Source organism: Lissotriton vulgaris, chromosome 9 (assembly GCF_964263255.1).
Source record: "Lissotriton vulgaris chromosome 9, aLisVul1.2, whole genome shotgun sequence".
Lineage (NCBI taxonomy): Eukaryota > Metazoa > Chordata > Amphibia > Caudata > Salamandridae > Lissotriton > Lissotriton vulgaris.
The window spans coordinates 60,733,598-60,749,879 of NC_141697.1; positions in this window are offsets into that span (position 1 = coordinate 60,733,598).

Here is a 16,282-nt window from a genome sequence, read left to right on the forward strand (position 1 = left end):
GGAATGCCTCTTCCTGGAATGCCTCTTCCTGGAATGTTTCTTCCTGGAATGCTTCTTCCTGGAATGCCTCTTCCTGGAATGTGTCTTCCCGGAATACCTCTTCCCAGAATGCCTATTCCGGAATGCCTCTTCCTGGAAAGCTCCTTCCTGGAATGCCTCTTTCTGAAACACCTCTTCCTGAAATGCCTCATCCTGGAATGATTCTTCCTGGAATGATTCTTCTTAGAATGATTCTTTGTGGAATACCTCTTCCTAGAATGCCTCTTCCTGGAATGATTCTTCCTCAAATACCTCTTCCTGGAATGCCTCTTCCTGAATTGTTCTTCCTGGAATGCCTCTTCCAGGAATGATTCTTCTTAGAATGATTCTTTGCGGCATACCTCTTCCTGGAATGCCGCTTCCTGGAATGATTCTTCCTGGAATACCTCTTCCTGGAATGCCTCTTCCTGTATTGTTCTTCCTGGAATTGTTCTTTCTGGAACGCCTCTTCCTAGAACGATTCTTCCTTAAATCCCTTTTCCTGGAATGCCACTTCCTATAATGCCTCTTCCCAAAATGCTTCTTCCTGGAATTATTGTTTGTTGTTGCTAATATTGTTCCTGGAATGATTCTTACTGGAATGCCTCTTCCTGGGATGCTCTTCCTGGAATTATTCTTCCTGGAATGTCTGTTCCTGGTATGCCACTTCCAAGACTGCCTCTTCCTGAATGTCTCTTCCTGGAATGATTCTCCCTGTAATGCCTCTTCCCAGAATGATTCTTCCTGGAATGATTCTTCATGGAATAATTCTTTCAGGAATGCCTCTTCCTGGAATGATTCTTCCTGGAACTATTCTTCCTGGAAAGCCTCTACTCAGAATGATTCTTCCTGGAATTTTTCTTCCTGGAATGCCATTTCCAAAAATGCCTCTTCCTGGAATGCCTCTTCCTGGAATGCTTCTTGCTGGAATGCCTCTTCCTCGAATGCTTCTTCCTGGAATGATTCTTCCTGGAATGCCCCTTCCCAGAATGATTCTTCCTGGAATGATTCTACCTGGAATGATTCCTCCTGGAAGGCTGCTTCCCAGAATGATTCTTCCTGGATTCTCCTTGCAAATGCCCCTTTCTGGAATGCCACTTCCAAGAATGCCTCTTCCTGGAATTATTCTTCCTGGAATGCCTCTTTCTGGTAATGGTTCTTCCTGGAATGTTTATGCCTGCAATGACTCTTCCTTGAATAAACTCTTCCTGGAATGCATGATGTCATTTGCATTTACATGAATATAAGGTGTTGCCCTGCTTGCTGTGGGTGTCAAAATGGAGGTACATGTTCAATCATAAGTCAGAGCGAGCAGGACATGCTGTTTCTGGGCACTCCTAATGGGTCCAGATACAGCAGTCAAAACAAAAGGATGAGTTTGCTCAGGATCACCCCATTGGTCAAGCGGAGAAGCAGGGGGTCAGAACTGGAACTCTCCTGTAGCCAGTGGGCCCGGCTTAATCATCTGGACACAAGTGCATCAAGTGTTTCAAATGAATGGGCAGTGTGTTGAGTGTTTCAAATGAATGGGCAGTGCCCCAAGAGTTTCAAATGAATGGGCAGTGCACCAAATGTTTCAAATGAATGGGCAGTGCGTCAAGTGTTTCAAATGAATGAGTAGTGCACCATGAATGGGCAGTGCCACAAGAGTTTCAAATGAATGGGCAGTGCACCAAGTGTTTCAAATGAATGGGCAGTGCATCAAGTATTTCAAATGAATGGGCAGTGCGCCAAGTGTTTCAAATGAATGGGCAGTGCCCCAAGAGTTTCAAATGAATGAGCAGTGCACCAAGAGTTTCAAATGAATAGGCAGTGCGCCAAGCGTTTCAAATGAATGTGCAGTGCCCCAAGTGTTTCAAAGGAATGGGCAGTCCGCCAAGTGTTTCAAATGAGTGGGCAGTGCCCCAAGAGTTTCAAATGAATGGGCAGTGCACCGAGTGTTTCAAATGAATGGGCAGTGCCACAAGTGTTTCAAATGAATGGGTGGTGCGCCAAGTGTTTCAAATGAATGGGCAGTGCCCCAAGTATTTTCAAATGAATGGGCAGTGCCCCAAGTATTTCAAATGAATGGGCAGTGCACCAAGTGTTTCAAATGAATGGGTGGTGCACCAAGTGTTTCAAATGAATGGGTGGTGCACCAAGTGTTTCAAATGAATGGTCAGTGCATCAAGTGTTTCAAATGCATGGGCAGTGTGTCAAGTGTTTCAAATTAATGGGTAGTGCGTCAAGTTGTTCAATTGAATAACCAGTGTGCCAAGTGTTTCATATGAATGGGCAGTGTGCCACGTGTGTCAAATGAATTTGCAGTGTGCCAAGTGTTTCAAATGAACGGGCAGTGTGCCAAGTGTTTCAAATAAATGGGCAGTGCGTCAAGTGTTTCAAATGGATGGGCAGTGCCCCAAGAGTTTCAAATGAACAAGCAGTGCACTAAGTGTTTTAAATGAATGGGCACTGTGCTAAGTGTTTCAAATGAATGGGCAGTGCGCCAAGTGTTTCAAATGAATGGGTGGTGCGCCAAGTGTTTCAAATGAATGGGTGGTGCGCCAAGTGTTTCAAATGAATGGGCAGTGCCCCCAGAGTTTCAAATGAATGGGCAGTGCCCCAAGAGTTTCACATGAATGGGCAGTGCCCCAAGAGTTTGAAATGAATGGGCAGTGCGCTAAGTGTTTCAAATGAATGGGAAGTGCGCTAAGTGTTTCAAATGAATGGGCAGTGCCCTAAGTTTTTCAAATGAATGGGCAGTGCGCTAAGTGTTTCAAATGAATGGGCAGTGCGCTTAGTGTTTCAAATGAATGGGCAGTGCCCCAAGAGTTTCAAATGAATGGGCAGTGCACCAAGTGTTTCAAATGAATGGGCAGTGTGTCAAGTGTTTCAAATGAATGGGCAGTGCGCCAAGTGTTTCAAATGAATGGGCAGTGCAATGAGAGTTTCCAATGAATGGGCCGTGCACCAAGTGTTTCAAATGAATGGGCAATGCGTCAAATATTTCAAATGAATGGGCAGTGTGCCAAGTGTTTCAAATAAATGGGCCGTGCCCCAAGAGTTTCAAATGAATGGGCAGTGCCCCAAGAGTTTCAAATGAATAGGCAGTGTGCCAAGTGTTTCAAATGAATGGGCAGTGCCCCAAGTGTTTCAAATGAATGGGCAGTGCGCCAAGTGTTTCAAATGAATGGGCAGTGCCCCAAGAGTTTCAAATGAATGGGTGGTGCACCAAGTGTTTCAAATGAATGGGCAGTGCATCAAGAGTTTCAAATGAATGGGCAGTGAATCAAGTGTTTCAAATGCATGGGCAGTGTGTCAAGTGTTTCAAATTATTGGGCAGTGCGCCAAGTGTTTCAAATGAATGGGCAGTGCCCCAAGAGTTTCCAATGAATGGGCAGTGCACCAAGTGTTTCAAATGAATGGGCAATGTGTCAAGTGTTTCAAATGAATGGGCAGTGCGCCAAGTGTTTCAAATGAATGGGCAGTGCCCCAAGAGTTTCAAATGAATGGGCAGTGCCCCAACAGTTTCAAATGAATAGGCAGTGTGCCAAGTGTTTCAAATAAATGGGCAGTGCCCCAAGTGTTTCAAATGAATGGACAGTGCCCCAAGAGTTTGACATGAATGGGCAGTGCACCAAGTGTTTCAAATGAATGGGCAGTGCCCCAAGAGTTTCAAATGAATGGGTGGTGCACCAAGTGTTCCAAATGAATGGGCAGTGCATCAAGAGTTTCAAATGAATGGGCAGTGCATCAAGTGTTTCAAATGCATGGGCAGTGTGTCAAGTGTTTCAAATTAATGGGTAGCGCGTCAAGTGTTTCAAATGAATAAGCAGTGTGCCAAGTGTTTCATATGAATGGGCAGTGTACCACGTGTTTCAAATGAATTTGCAGTGTGCCAAGTGTTTCAAATTTAACGGGCAGTGCGCCAAGTGCTTCAAATGAATGGGCAGTGCGCTAAGTGTTTCAAATGAATGGGCAGTGCCCTAAGTTTTTCAAAAGAATGGGCAGTGCGCTAAGTGTTTCAAATGAATGGGCAGTGCGCTTAGTGTTTCAAATGAATGGGCAGTGCCCCAAGAGTTTCAAATGAATGGGCAGTGCACGAAGTGTTTCAAATGAATGGGCAGTGTGTCAAGTGTTTCAAATGAATGGGCAGTGCGCCAAGTGTTTCAAATGAATGGGCAGTGCCCCAAGAGTTTCCAATGAATGGGCAGTGCGCCAAGTGTTTCAAATAAATGGGCAGTGCCCCAAGAGTTTCAAATGAATGGGCAGTGCCCCAAGAGTTTCAAATGAATAGGCAGTGTGCCAAGTGTTTCAAATGAATGGGCAGTGCCCCAAGTGTTTCAAATGAATGGGCAGTGCCCCAAGAGTTTCAAATGAATGGGTGGTGCACCAAGTGTTCCAAATGAATGGGCAGTGCATCAAGAGTTTCAAATGAATGGGCAGTGAATCAAGTGTTTCAAATGCATTGGCAGTGTGTCATCTGCTCCCCACTGTCGCGACTGCCCCCATATTGACCCCCTTTCCAGCCCCCTGTTATATCCTTGTTGTGAATGGACTCCCCCTCTACCTATAAATGACGTCGCCGACACGCACGATCCTCCAAAAAGCCGCCCCACCCACTTTAAGGGAGGTCTGGTGAATGCCAGGTCTCTAGCCTGCCATTGCCAAGACGTGCACGATTTAATATTAAGCCAAGAACTCGATGCCTTGTTCATCACCGAAAGTTGGCTCAATGACTCCTCCAACCCTGATCTTGCTATTGCCCTCCCCCCTGGTTTCACCATATTCAGGAGGGATAGACCCTCAGGTCGAGGTGGTGGGATAGCACTAATCATCAAGGATACATTTCCCTGCCACACATTTGACTTATGCCACCTTAAGGACGCTGAAAGCTTGGGCTTCTCAATTAAAATCACTGCCTCGTTTTCCCTCTCGGTTGGGCTCTTTTATCGTCCTCCGGCCAACCCTTCCTCATTTCTCAACTCCTTAGATGAGGCCCTCGGAGCACTCATGCTACAATACCCTAACTTCACGCTTCTTGGCGATATGAACTTACATATGGAATCACTTACTGACCCTCACACTATCTCCTTCCTACAGTCCTTGAACATCTTTGGACTCTCCCAACGCATCAACACGGCCACTCACAGTGCTGGACATACCATTGACGGCATCTGTTCTAATCTTTCTACCCTTTCCACTTCCCCTCCGTTGCCTCAAATTTGGACTGACCACTATTTCATCCCTTTTGACATTATGACATCTATTCCTACCTCACTCAGCCCTAGACATATACAAGCCACCTTTACAGTCAACTGGAAGAAAGTGGCTGAACGAATAAAGCTTGAGTCAAAACCATTGCCCTCACCCCCCACGGTAACTGGAGATGTCGAAATTGACTCCTGCAACTTCCACATCTGGATGAACCAAATAGTCGCGGTTAATACTGAACCCAAAAACAATCAAGGAAAGGGCCCTAAGAAGAAAAAACCAAATGCCCCATGGTACACCCAGACCCTTGCAGATAGTCATCTTCTTTGTCGGAGACTAGAAAGACACTGGCGACAAGCATATGACACGACCTCCAGAACACTCTATGTCCAACAGAGGAAAGTATATCTCTCTGACATAAAAGCAGCAAAAAAGGAATACTTTACCAATCTTATAATGGAAGCGCATCAAAATCAAAAAACCATCTTCACCATAGTCAAGTCTTTCACTCATCCGAAAGCTCTCACCACCGGTATACCTCCCTCAGAGAGTCTTTGCAACCAAATTGCTGATTACTTCATTGACAAAATTGTCAACATTCAGAAAGACTTTCCCCCACCCTCGACAACCACCGTAGAGGTAACAGCTAACTACTCTCCTCTCTCCAGTTTCAAACCAGTTTCCTTGCAACAGACAAGCAAGGCAATCCGGGCCTGTAAATCAGGAGCTCCCACTGATTCCTGTCCCCCCATCATTCTTCATCACCTGATTGACACAGTTAACCCCTACATTAATGGAATTATAAATGAATCCCTTGAATCCGGAATTGTACCTGCCGAATGGAAGAAGGCCACTGTTAAACCTCTGTTGAAAAAACAGAACAAATCACCTACAGATTTAACTAACATGCGCCCCATCTCCTTACTTCCTATTCTGGGCAAAGTCACGGAGCATTTAGTGCATGAGGAGCTTAAAACTTTCACAGAAGCCCATAACATCTTGCACCCCCAGCAATCAGGCTTCCGCTCCGGTCACTCCACTGAAACAGCTTTGATCGAACTTGCTGATTCCATCAAATTCCTGCAGGATGAGGGCAAGCAAGCTGTCCTCATCCTGCTGGATCTCACAGCAGCATTCGACACCATCTCGCATGTCATCCTAATCAATCGAATGCAAGAGATTGGCGTGACAGACACAGCCCTGGCCTGGATTTCATCATTTCTATCAAATAGGTCTCAGACTGTGGCACTAGGACCCCACCTATCCTGCGAAAAACTAATTACATCCGGAGTGCCCCAGGGGTCCATATTAAGCCCTTTATTTTTTAACATCTATATGGCACCCCTTTTAGCTGTGATAGAATCACATGGGATCCTGGTCACGTCCTACGCTGACGACACTCAATTGGTCGTCACCATTGACAAACAGCGTACTGACGCAGATCTCCGGTTCAAAAACTGCCTCTCTGATGTTTTTGAGTGGTTAAATACTAATCATCTTAGATGCAATAGCGCAAAGACAGAGATCATCCCATTAGGTAAGAATCTTTATTTTTGCCCGAAAGATTGGTGGCCCACAGGATCAGAGGCCCCTCCTAGTGCAGTCACATCAGCCAGAAACCTGGGCGTACAATTCGATTCTTCCCTTACTTTTGATGACCACGTTAAGATCACCGCCGGTCGCTGTTTCGGATTAATAAAATCTCTGAAGAAATTTTTTGACTTCCTCCCAATTGCAGCCAGAAAGTCAGTCGCGGTAGCCCTTTTACTTTCCCGACTTGACTACTGCAACGGCCTTATGGCCGGAGTGAAAAAATCTACTCTCAGAAAGCTGCAGAGCCTACAACATGCTGCAGCTCGACTGGTTTTACAACTCCCCAGAAGGTCATCTGCGTCTGCAGCCCTGAATTCGCTTCACTGGATGCCACTGCATAAAAGAATCCTTTTCAAACTGCTTCTCACAGTCCACAAAACCATGCAAAACACAGGACCCCGTTACTTTGTAAACCGCTTTAAGCGCTATAACCCCTCGCGTTGCTTGAGATCCTCTGGGACAAACCTGGTTCAAATTCCCAGATTCAAATATAAGACCAAAGGCGGAAAATCCTTCAATGTTCTGGCAGCTAAAGCCTGGAACACCCTACCCGCCAACCTTAGAGCAATAGACAATGAGAACAACTTCAGAAAACTCCTCAAGACATGGGTCTACAAATTACCAGACTCCTCTGTCCTGGCGGCCATTTAGTTCTCTCTTCCATTTACTCCACTCTTTCAGTTATTCCTCTGCAGCTCGCCCAGCGCCATGATGCTCCCCTGGGAGCGAACGCTTGCGCTTTACAAATGCTCATAAATATCAAATATCAAATATCAAAGTGTTTCAAATTAATGGGCAGTGCGCCAAGTGTTTCAAATGAATGTGCAGTGCCCCAAGAGTTTCCAATGAATGGGCAATGTGTCAAGTGTTTCAAATGAATGGGCAGTGTGCCAAGTGTTTCAAATGAATGGGCAGTGCCCCAAGTGTTTCAAATGAATGGGCAGTGCCCCAACAGTTTCAAATGAATAGGCAGTGTGCCAAGTGTTTCAAATGAATGGGCAGTGCCCCAAGTAATTCAAATGAATGGACAGTGCCCCAAGAGTTTGACATGAATGGGCAGTGTACCAAGTGTTTCAAATGAATGGGCAGTGCCCCAAGAGTTTCAAATGAATGGGTGGTGCACCAAGTTTTCGAAATGAATGGGCAGTGCATCAAGAGTTTCAAATGAATGGGCAGTGCATCAAGTGTTTCAAATGCATGGGCAGTGTGTCAAGTGTTTCAAATTAATGGGTAGTGCGTCAAGTGTTTCAAATGAATAAGCAGTGTGCCAAGTGTTTCATATGAATGGGCAGTGTACCACGTGTTTCAAATGAATTTGCAGTGTGCCAAGTGTTTCAAATGAACGGGCAGTGCGCCAAGTGCTTCAAATGAATAGGCAGTGCGCCAAGTGTTTGGAATGAATAGGAGGTGTGCTAAGTGTTTCAAATGCATGGGGTGTGTGCCAAGTGTTTCAAATGAGAATGTCCAGTGTTTTAAGTGAATGGGCAGTATTTCAAATGAGAATGTCCAGTGTTTCAAATGAATGGGCAGTGTGCCAAGTGTTTCAAATGAATTGGCAGTGCGCCAAGTGTTTGGAATGAATAGGAGGTGTGCCAAGTGTTTCAAACGAATGGCAGAGTGCCAAGTGTTTCAAATGAGAATGTCCAGTGTTTTAAGTGAATGGGCAGTATTTCAAATGAGAATGTCCAGTGTTTCAAATGAATGGGCAGTGTGCCAAGTGTTTCAAATGAATTGGCAGTGCGCCAAGTGTTTGGAATGAATAGGAGGTGTGCCAAGTGTTTCAAACGAATGGCAGAGTGCCAAGTGTTTCAAATGAGAATGCACAGTGTTTCAAATGAATAGGCAGTGCGCCAAGTGTTTCAAATGAATTGGCAGTGCGCCAAGTGTTTGGAATGAATAGGAGGTGTGCCAAGTGTTTCAAACGAATGGCAGAGTGCCAGGTGTTTCAAATGAGAATGTACAGTGTTTCAAATGAATAGGCAGTGCGCCAAGTTGATCAAATTATTGGTCAGTGCGCCAAGTGTTTCAAATGAATGTCCAGTGTTTCAAATGAATAAGCAGTGTGCCAAGTGTTTCATATGAATGGGCAGTGTGCCACGTGTTTCAAATGAATTTGCAGTGTGCCATGTGTTTCAAATGAACGGGCAGTGCGCCAAGTGTTTCAAATGAATGGGCAGTGTGTCAAGTGTTTCAAATGAATGTGCAGTGAGCCAAGTGTTTCAAAGGAATGAGCAGTGCGCCAAGTGTTTCAAATGAATGGGCAGTGTGCCGTGTTTCAAATGAATGGGCACTTCGCCGAGTGTTTCAGATGAACGGGCAGTATTTCAAATGAGAATGTCCAGTGTTTCATGTGAATGGGCAGTGTTTCAAATGAATGGGTAGTGAGCCAAGAGTTTCAAATGAATGGGCAGTGCCCCAAGAGTTTCAAATGAATGGGTAGTGCCCCAAGCATTTCAAATGAATGGGCAGTGCACCAAGTGTTTTAAATGAATGGGCAGTGAGCCAAGTGTTTTAAATGAATAGGCAGTGAGCCAAGTGTTTGAAATTAATGGGCAGTGGGTTAAGTGCTTCAAATGAATGGGCAGTGCGCCAAGTTTTTGGAATAGATAGGCAGTATGCCAAGTGTTTCAAATGAATGGGCAGTGTGCCAAGAGGATCAAATATATGGGCAGTGCAACAAGTGTTTCAAATTAATGGGCAGTGTGCCATGTTTCAAATGAATGGGCAGTGCGCCGAATGTTTCAGATAAACGGGCAGTATTTCAAATGAGAATGTCCAGTGTTTCCTGTGAATGGGCAGTGTTTCAAATGAATGGGCAGTGAGCCAAGTGTTTCAAATGAACAGGCAGTGTGCCAAGTGTTTCAAATGAATTGGCAGTGTGCCTAGTGTTTGGAATGAATAGGAGGTGTGCCAAGTGTTTCACATGAAAGGGCAGTGTGCCAAGTGTTTCAAATGAGAATGTTCAGTGTTTCAAAAGAATGGGCAGTGTGCCAAGTGTTTCATATGAATGGACGTGCGCCAAGTGTTTCAAATGAATGGGCTGTGTGCCGTGTTTCAAATGAATGGGCAGTGTGCCAAGTGGATCAAATGAATGAGCAGTGCGCCAAGTGTTTCAAATGAATGTCCAGTGTTTCAAATGAATGGGCAGTGTGCCGTGTTTCAAATGAATGGGCAGTATTTCAAATGAGAATGCCCAGTATATCATGTGAATGGGCGCCGTATGAAATGAATGGGCAGTGCGCCGAGTGTTTCAGATGAATGGGCAGTATTTCAAATGAGAATGCCCAGTATATCATGTGAATGGGCGCCGTTTCAAATGAATGGGCAGTGCGCCGAGTGTTTCAGATGAATGGGCAGTATTTCAAGTGAGATTGTCCAGTGTTTCAAGTGAATGGGCAGTGTTTCAAGTGAATGTCCAGTGTTTCAAGTGACTGGGCAGTGTTTCAAGTGACTGGGCAGTGTTTCAAGTGAATGTCCAGTGTTTCAAGTGACTGGGCAGTGTTTCAAGTGACTGGGCAGTGTTTCAAGTGACTGGGCAGTGTTTCACGCTTCAGATGTTTCAAACGTATGCACAGTTTTTCAGGTGTTTCAAATTAATGGACAGTGTCTTAAGTGTTTCTTTGCTTCGAGTGAATGTGTTGTGTTGCAAGTGTTTAGAATGAATGGGCAGTGTGTCGAATGAATGGGCCGTGTTTCAAGTTTCCCGGGTGTTTTAAATGATTAGGCATGGCTTCCTAGGAGTCTCCTGAAGAAATCTGTCTTTATGATCGAACTAACCAAGGGAGCCGCAATGAAAAATGTCAGACTGTCCGCCCCTCCACTGATCCTAGTCAGCGCTCCGAAAATACCCATAAGGCTACATGTAGCGCTTAGAAAACATCCAAGAAAATAAATAATTGGCTTTAAGCCATTGTGGATATCCCGAGGTGTCAATGGGGGGCCTGAAATGGCATCAGGGGTTCCGAGGGGTCGGGCGTGACTGTGAGGCATAGCTTAAAGCACTTCGACGCCTCGTCAGGGGGCAGTAAGCGCTATATAAATGCAAGTACAATACAAAACAATAGAGGTTTTAACTTCCACAAGCCGTGATTGTGGTCTCGTTTGCGATAAACTTCACCTATACTGCTGAACATACGCCCCTTTGCCCCGACCCCTCCCCTCCACACACTTAAATTATACACGCATTTTTGCCCGGCGCCATTGTTGAAATCGGCGTCTTCCCCTCGAGTGAAGGGCGAAGGGAAGTGTCTCCCTCAGGGTGGCTGGGAACGCGCTGGAGGGCCCGCCGGCTCCCCACAAACTGACAAACACGCAGCCTCTGATGAATGACACCGTCTTAACGCATTTCCAATTACTTGCTCAGTAAAATGTTGAAAGGGGAGTCCTTTTAATGCGAAACAGATTGCCGCTCTGCGCCTGTACGCATGGAGAGATGGAGGCAGGGGGGAAGGGGGGCACGCAGTGTCAGGATAATAAAAGGTAACACCCCCACCCACTCCCTCCAGTTAATATATTGCGCTTCCTTCAAAGGGAGCCCCCCTCCCTCCTCTTAACAGGACTCTGGACACACTTAGCACTGTGACAGAGGCATACCTTGGTGGTGTAGCGCCATGACGCGCGCCGGGGGTCCGGCTATGGCGCTGCAAAGTTACAGCCACATCATCAGCTGCCAATCTCCCTGTTTACGGGCTTCGAGAAAACAAGTCGAAAGCTTGTTGTGTCACCCCCACCCCCGCGCGGGTGATGTCCACCCCAAGAGGTTCTTTGTAGAACTCTCACACCAGTAAAGAAACGGAGCTAACGAGCTCCACCACTTTATCACAGTAAGAACAAGTACAAAAGTCACAGGGAGGGAATTATTAACAAATTCATTTTTTTTCATTTTTAATGCTTCCTAGTTTTTTTTTTGTAGTTTTATAAAGCACGAACCCGACCCGAATGTTTTGGAGCACTTTGCATGAGTACCAGTTACATTGCATAACGCCACATTAACTTTTTATTATTTTTAGGCATAAGGGAGATCAAGGGATTTGCCCAGAATCACAGACTGTTGAGCTGACGCCGAGATTCGAACCTGGTTCCCCAGTACCAAAGTTAGCAACTCTGCTATAAACCCGCATCCCAGTGCTTACTTTGTAAATAAATACGTGCCAAGCTCTCGTCAGGAGGCCACGCAGGTTGCACCACACATTGTCATTGCACTTACACATTGACTAACCATCATACTGCTTCAAGTGTGACAATTCAGACTGTCTGAGGCCACCAAAGATTTAAGAATTGCTTGGGTGGCAGGTATCAGTTGCTTTTAATGTATATAGAATTAACAATTAACAGTTTTCTGCTCATCTTTTAAATTATTCAAACTGCAAATGCAAAGTGCTGGTGCTGAGCACCGGAACTTACGGCTCAAATTAAGCACTGCCACATCCTCTCCCTTACCTACCCCTTACCTAAAATGGGATTTGCGCCACTAAAAAGTTTTTCTATATTTACCAAACCCATTTTAGGCGTCAATAGAAAATGGCCTGTACTGGATGCTAAATACAATCTGAAGGAGCATGTTGTGGGCATCACTTCCAAATTGCTATTTGTTATCACATGTATCAGTGGTTTGAGACACATGATTTCAGTTGTAAGCCATTGAAAAGTTACTGATCCCCAATTTGGGGTGGTAACTCATTCGCAAAAAAGTGCAAGGGGTCCAATTTGGATCCCTTCCTTATATAATGTTTTGTAAAAGCTTCAGGGTGGAGTAGGCTGTGGTACAGAGGGACTACTGCCAATTCTCAGTGAAACTTAAAACAAATTAAACTTTTTTTGTTCAAAGCTACCCCGATTCCTTTGAGTTGAAGCCTTGGCTTAGCCAATAGTGCTCAGCCCCATATTGCTAAAGAGTTAACAAGCATTTACAAAGCAATAGGTCTCGCAGCATTTAAGTTTGAGTTACTGGCATTGTAAATGACAATACTTTGCATTAATTTTTTTTAAATTTGCAATTGGTATATAAACATTGTTTGTGAATGGTTAGCTGTAATGGTTAGCTGTTGCTTATGAGCAATTCATCCTTCCGAGGCCGATAAAATCAATCAATCAGTGACACTTAAAATGAGTCTCATTGAGTTGGGTAACCATAAACATCTGTTATCAGCGCCAAGATACCAAGGGTGAACGTGTGCTTAACAAATACGCATGTTATGTTAGGTTTTACGTTATGTTATTTGTGTTGGTGTGTTTGCAGGGTGCTTTAGCTAGAGGCACAGATGGTAAATAAGACCGCGAGACAGGGGGCGCCCGAGGTAGTGAGACACACAGAGGAGCCCACGGGTGGAGAGGCAGAGACAGAGCGAGGAGCAGAGACAAGAGGAGAGAGGGGGGCCCCCGAAGCACGATGTTTGATTGATGGGAGGTAAAGAAAAAGAGGTGACTGTAAGAGATAAGGCGATGGACACACGGACTGAGCTCCAGACAGACTGACAAAGGCTCCAACAGCTGCTCTAAAATCAGGTCTCACAGAGCCCAGAGATGCTACTGGCTGCGTGCCGCACACCATGTGTACCTTGCTGCACAGTGTACGTACCTCACCCGGTATTCCCTTTGTACCTCAGAGTGCTGCCCCTGTACACGACCCTGCTGCTCACAGCGCTGCTCCTGCTCGCCTCTCGGCCCTATCCTCCGAGTGTTACCCACCGTACCGCTCAGTGCTGCATCGTGTGCATCACAGCACAGGCTCCCTGTGCGCAGCCCACAGGACTATTGCATATATACCTGACATCCGCTGTACCTCACAACGTGCTACTGCTACGCTTCTCTGCTCTATCTTCTGCGTAATTCGTCTTTACACAACTCGGCCTTCAGTGCTTAATTTGTAAAATATGAAGTCCAGGTGCTCTAATGTTTGTTGGAGGCCTCACCTACTTTCCCCCGGCTCCACCCACTTCCTCCACTGGCTCCCACAATTAATCATACGTCTGTAAATCTGCAAATAGGAAATGTTACATAAGCCCGGACCAGAGGACTACAAGTTGTTGGAGTGGCATGTCATCCACATGGGTTGGCAGGCAGTATAGTTTAGGACTGCTTGGTCTGGCGAAGCACAATTTCTGAATTGAAAATGGAACACCATAATTGAGGGTTTTCTTTAATAATAGAATTGATTTCTACCAAAATTAACCCTTTTTGCAACATTAATCCATGCTCTAACCTATACTTTGCACTGTGCATGCAGTTCTTTGTCAACAGTTAATTATTCACTGTTCTAAATTCGGATTTTAAACATATAAACAGTAACAAAAGGGTGTCTCTTAGAAAAGCACTGACCTATTTATTTGCACTTTTGATCTGCATGGTACACATTTGTAACGGCAGGCATTTTAACCCTCTGCGCTACTTACTCATGAGTCAAAACCCCTACTATTGACATCTGTATTGTTGCTTGGAAATTGCTGGAGGCAAGGATCTGAAACATTGCGCTCCCTGAAGCCAGCACCCAGTTTGGTGAAACCGGTCGTACTACTAGAGCCGACCATGAAACCAGTTAAATACCGGGATCACAGTGTTACCTCACTGTGGCACATAGAGGGTACAACACTGCCAGTAAACCCAAATTCTGCATGGGGTATGTGCCACTGCCAGCAAACAAATACAGCTGAGCTAAGGGGTGTGTGCATTGTGTCATGCTCTCACTACGGAGGTGCCATGCGCTCACTACCGGTGCGTGAAGGATGCACAACGTACCTCACAACAGCAACCACGCCACTGCACAAACATCCGGAGCCACGAGCGCAAGGCTTGATGAGGTCGGAAATAAACTTTTAACAGGAGCACTGGGGAGAACAGGTGTTAAATACCAAAACAAAAGTATATGCGAAAGAGTTAGCGGTTGGAGCCACCGGAGGTGAGCTGCCTCCAGCCTCATGGTCCACGCCGGTGATTTTACAAGTTACAACCGGACTGGCGCCCGGTGGACCCAGGATCACACTACCCAATAAAATACAGCGTTGGTTTTGGTCGGATGGTGACAGTATAGTTAGCATTGGCATCATCCCTAGTTAGCTGGCTTCGCTTAACTAGTTAGTTTACAATGAATTACTGCTGCAGCTTAACTTATGACTTTTAAGTGCTTAACTTCTATTCTTACCGTTTTTTGTGGTGGGCTGGTCGTCAGGGACACAGACACTGCTAGCTGCACTGCACTGCCTCCTTGAACCTTTGCTGTTTGCTTTAATTAGTATGCACACACTACGATTGATTAGGCGGCGGCGGCGGCCTGGTGCTGCCTACTTGCTGCTACCAGACCGCAGTCTACAGTGTCAGACCATCTTGTAGACAGTACAACTGGCTGATAGACAGCTGATCAATGCCTGCACTGCACACAGCCCAGCCACAGCCCAGCTCTGCCCTTCGGCTTCGTCGTTGGTCGGGTCTGGCAGGGGCCGCCGGGCTGACTTAATGATGTCGATGCCTCGCTGGGGCTGGCAACTGGTGGCAAAGTGAAAAAAAATCTGCGCGCCTTGCTGCGCTCACAGCCCCTACTCAATCAGAGTTACCAGGAACAGTGCAAGGGGTTTCACGGCTCAAATGACAGTCTGCGTCGTCCAGCGGCGGTGTCGGAGGAGGGGGCGGGGAGGGCTGCTGTGACGTCAGCCTCGTTCTCGGAGTCCATTGGCCCCGGCCTCGGATCTTCCACGCGCTGGAGGGCGGACATAATTCACGGTGACGCGGGGCTCCCATGCCCGAGGGAGAGCCCCGCGGAGCCTACAGAACACCGAATTGGCGGTAAGTGGGACAGGGGGCGGTGCGCTTGTGTGTGCGAGCGTGTGTGCGCGACGGGGGAGCGTGTGTGTGTGCGACGGGGGTCTCTGTATGTGTGCGTGCGTGTATGTGCGCTCGTGTGTGTGTCTCTGTGTGTGCGCATGCGTGCAGGGGGAGGTGTGCCTGTGTATGTATGCGCTTCCCAGGAGGCAGACACGGCGAGCGCGTTCGCGCGCTCGTGGCCTGCGCCGAACGCCTTTTGCGAGATGCGCGCGGCCAGGTGCTGTCTCCTGGGAAGCAGAGTCAGTGACAAAAGATCTCCTGGCGGACACAGCGCTAACGCGCTGTTACGCCACGAGACCTAAAAAAGAAGCTTTGGACCAGGCCGGCTGCATTATGTTGGTGTTTTGCTCCCCATGGATGCACATGCCTTAAAGATGATGCAGTCACCTATCTCAGTTGGATCAGCAACTAAAAGGAAACAAGCATTTGCAATGCAATAGGTCTCGCATTAGGAAAGTTTGAGCTAATGGTATTGTAAATGACACATTTTTTATTTAGGTGTTGGGTTTGAAAATAGCGAAATTAATAGCTTTGTCATTTACAATGCTAATAGTTGTAACTTTCGCAAATGTGACACCTATAGCATTTGTAATGCAATATGTATTGTATTTACGTGACTTAGATGTATTGATATTACAAATAACAAAGGCTTTTAATTTTTTGA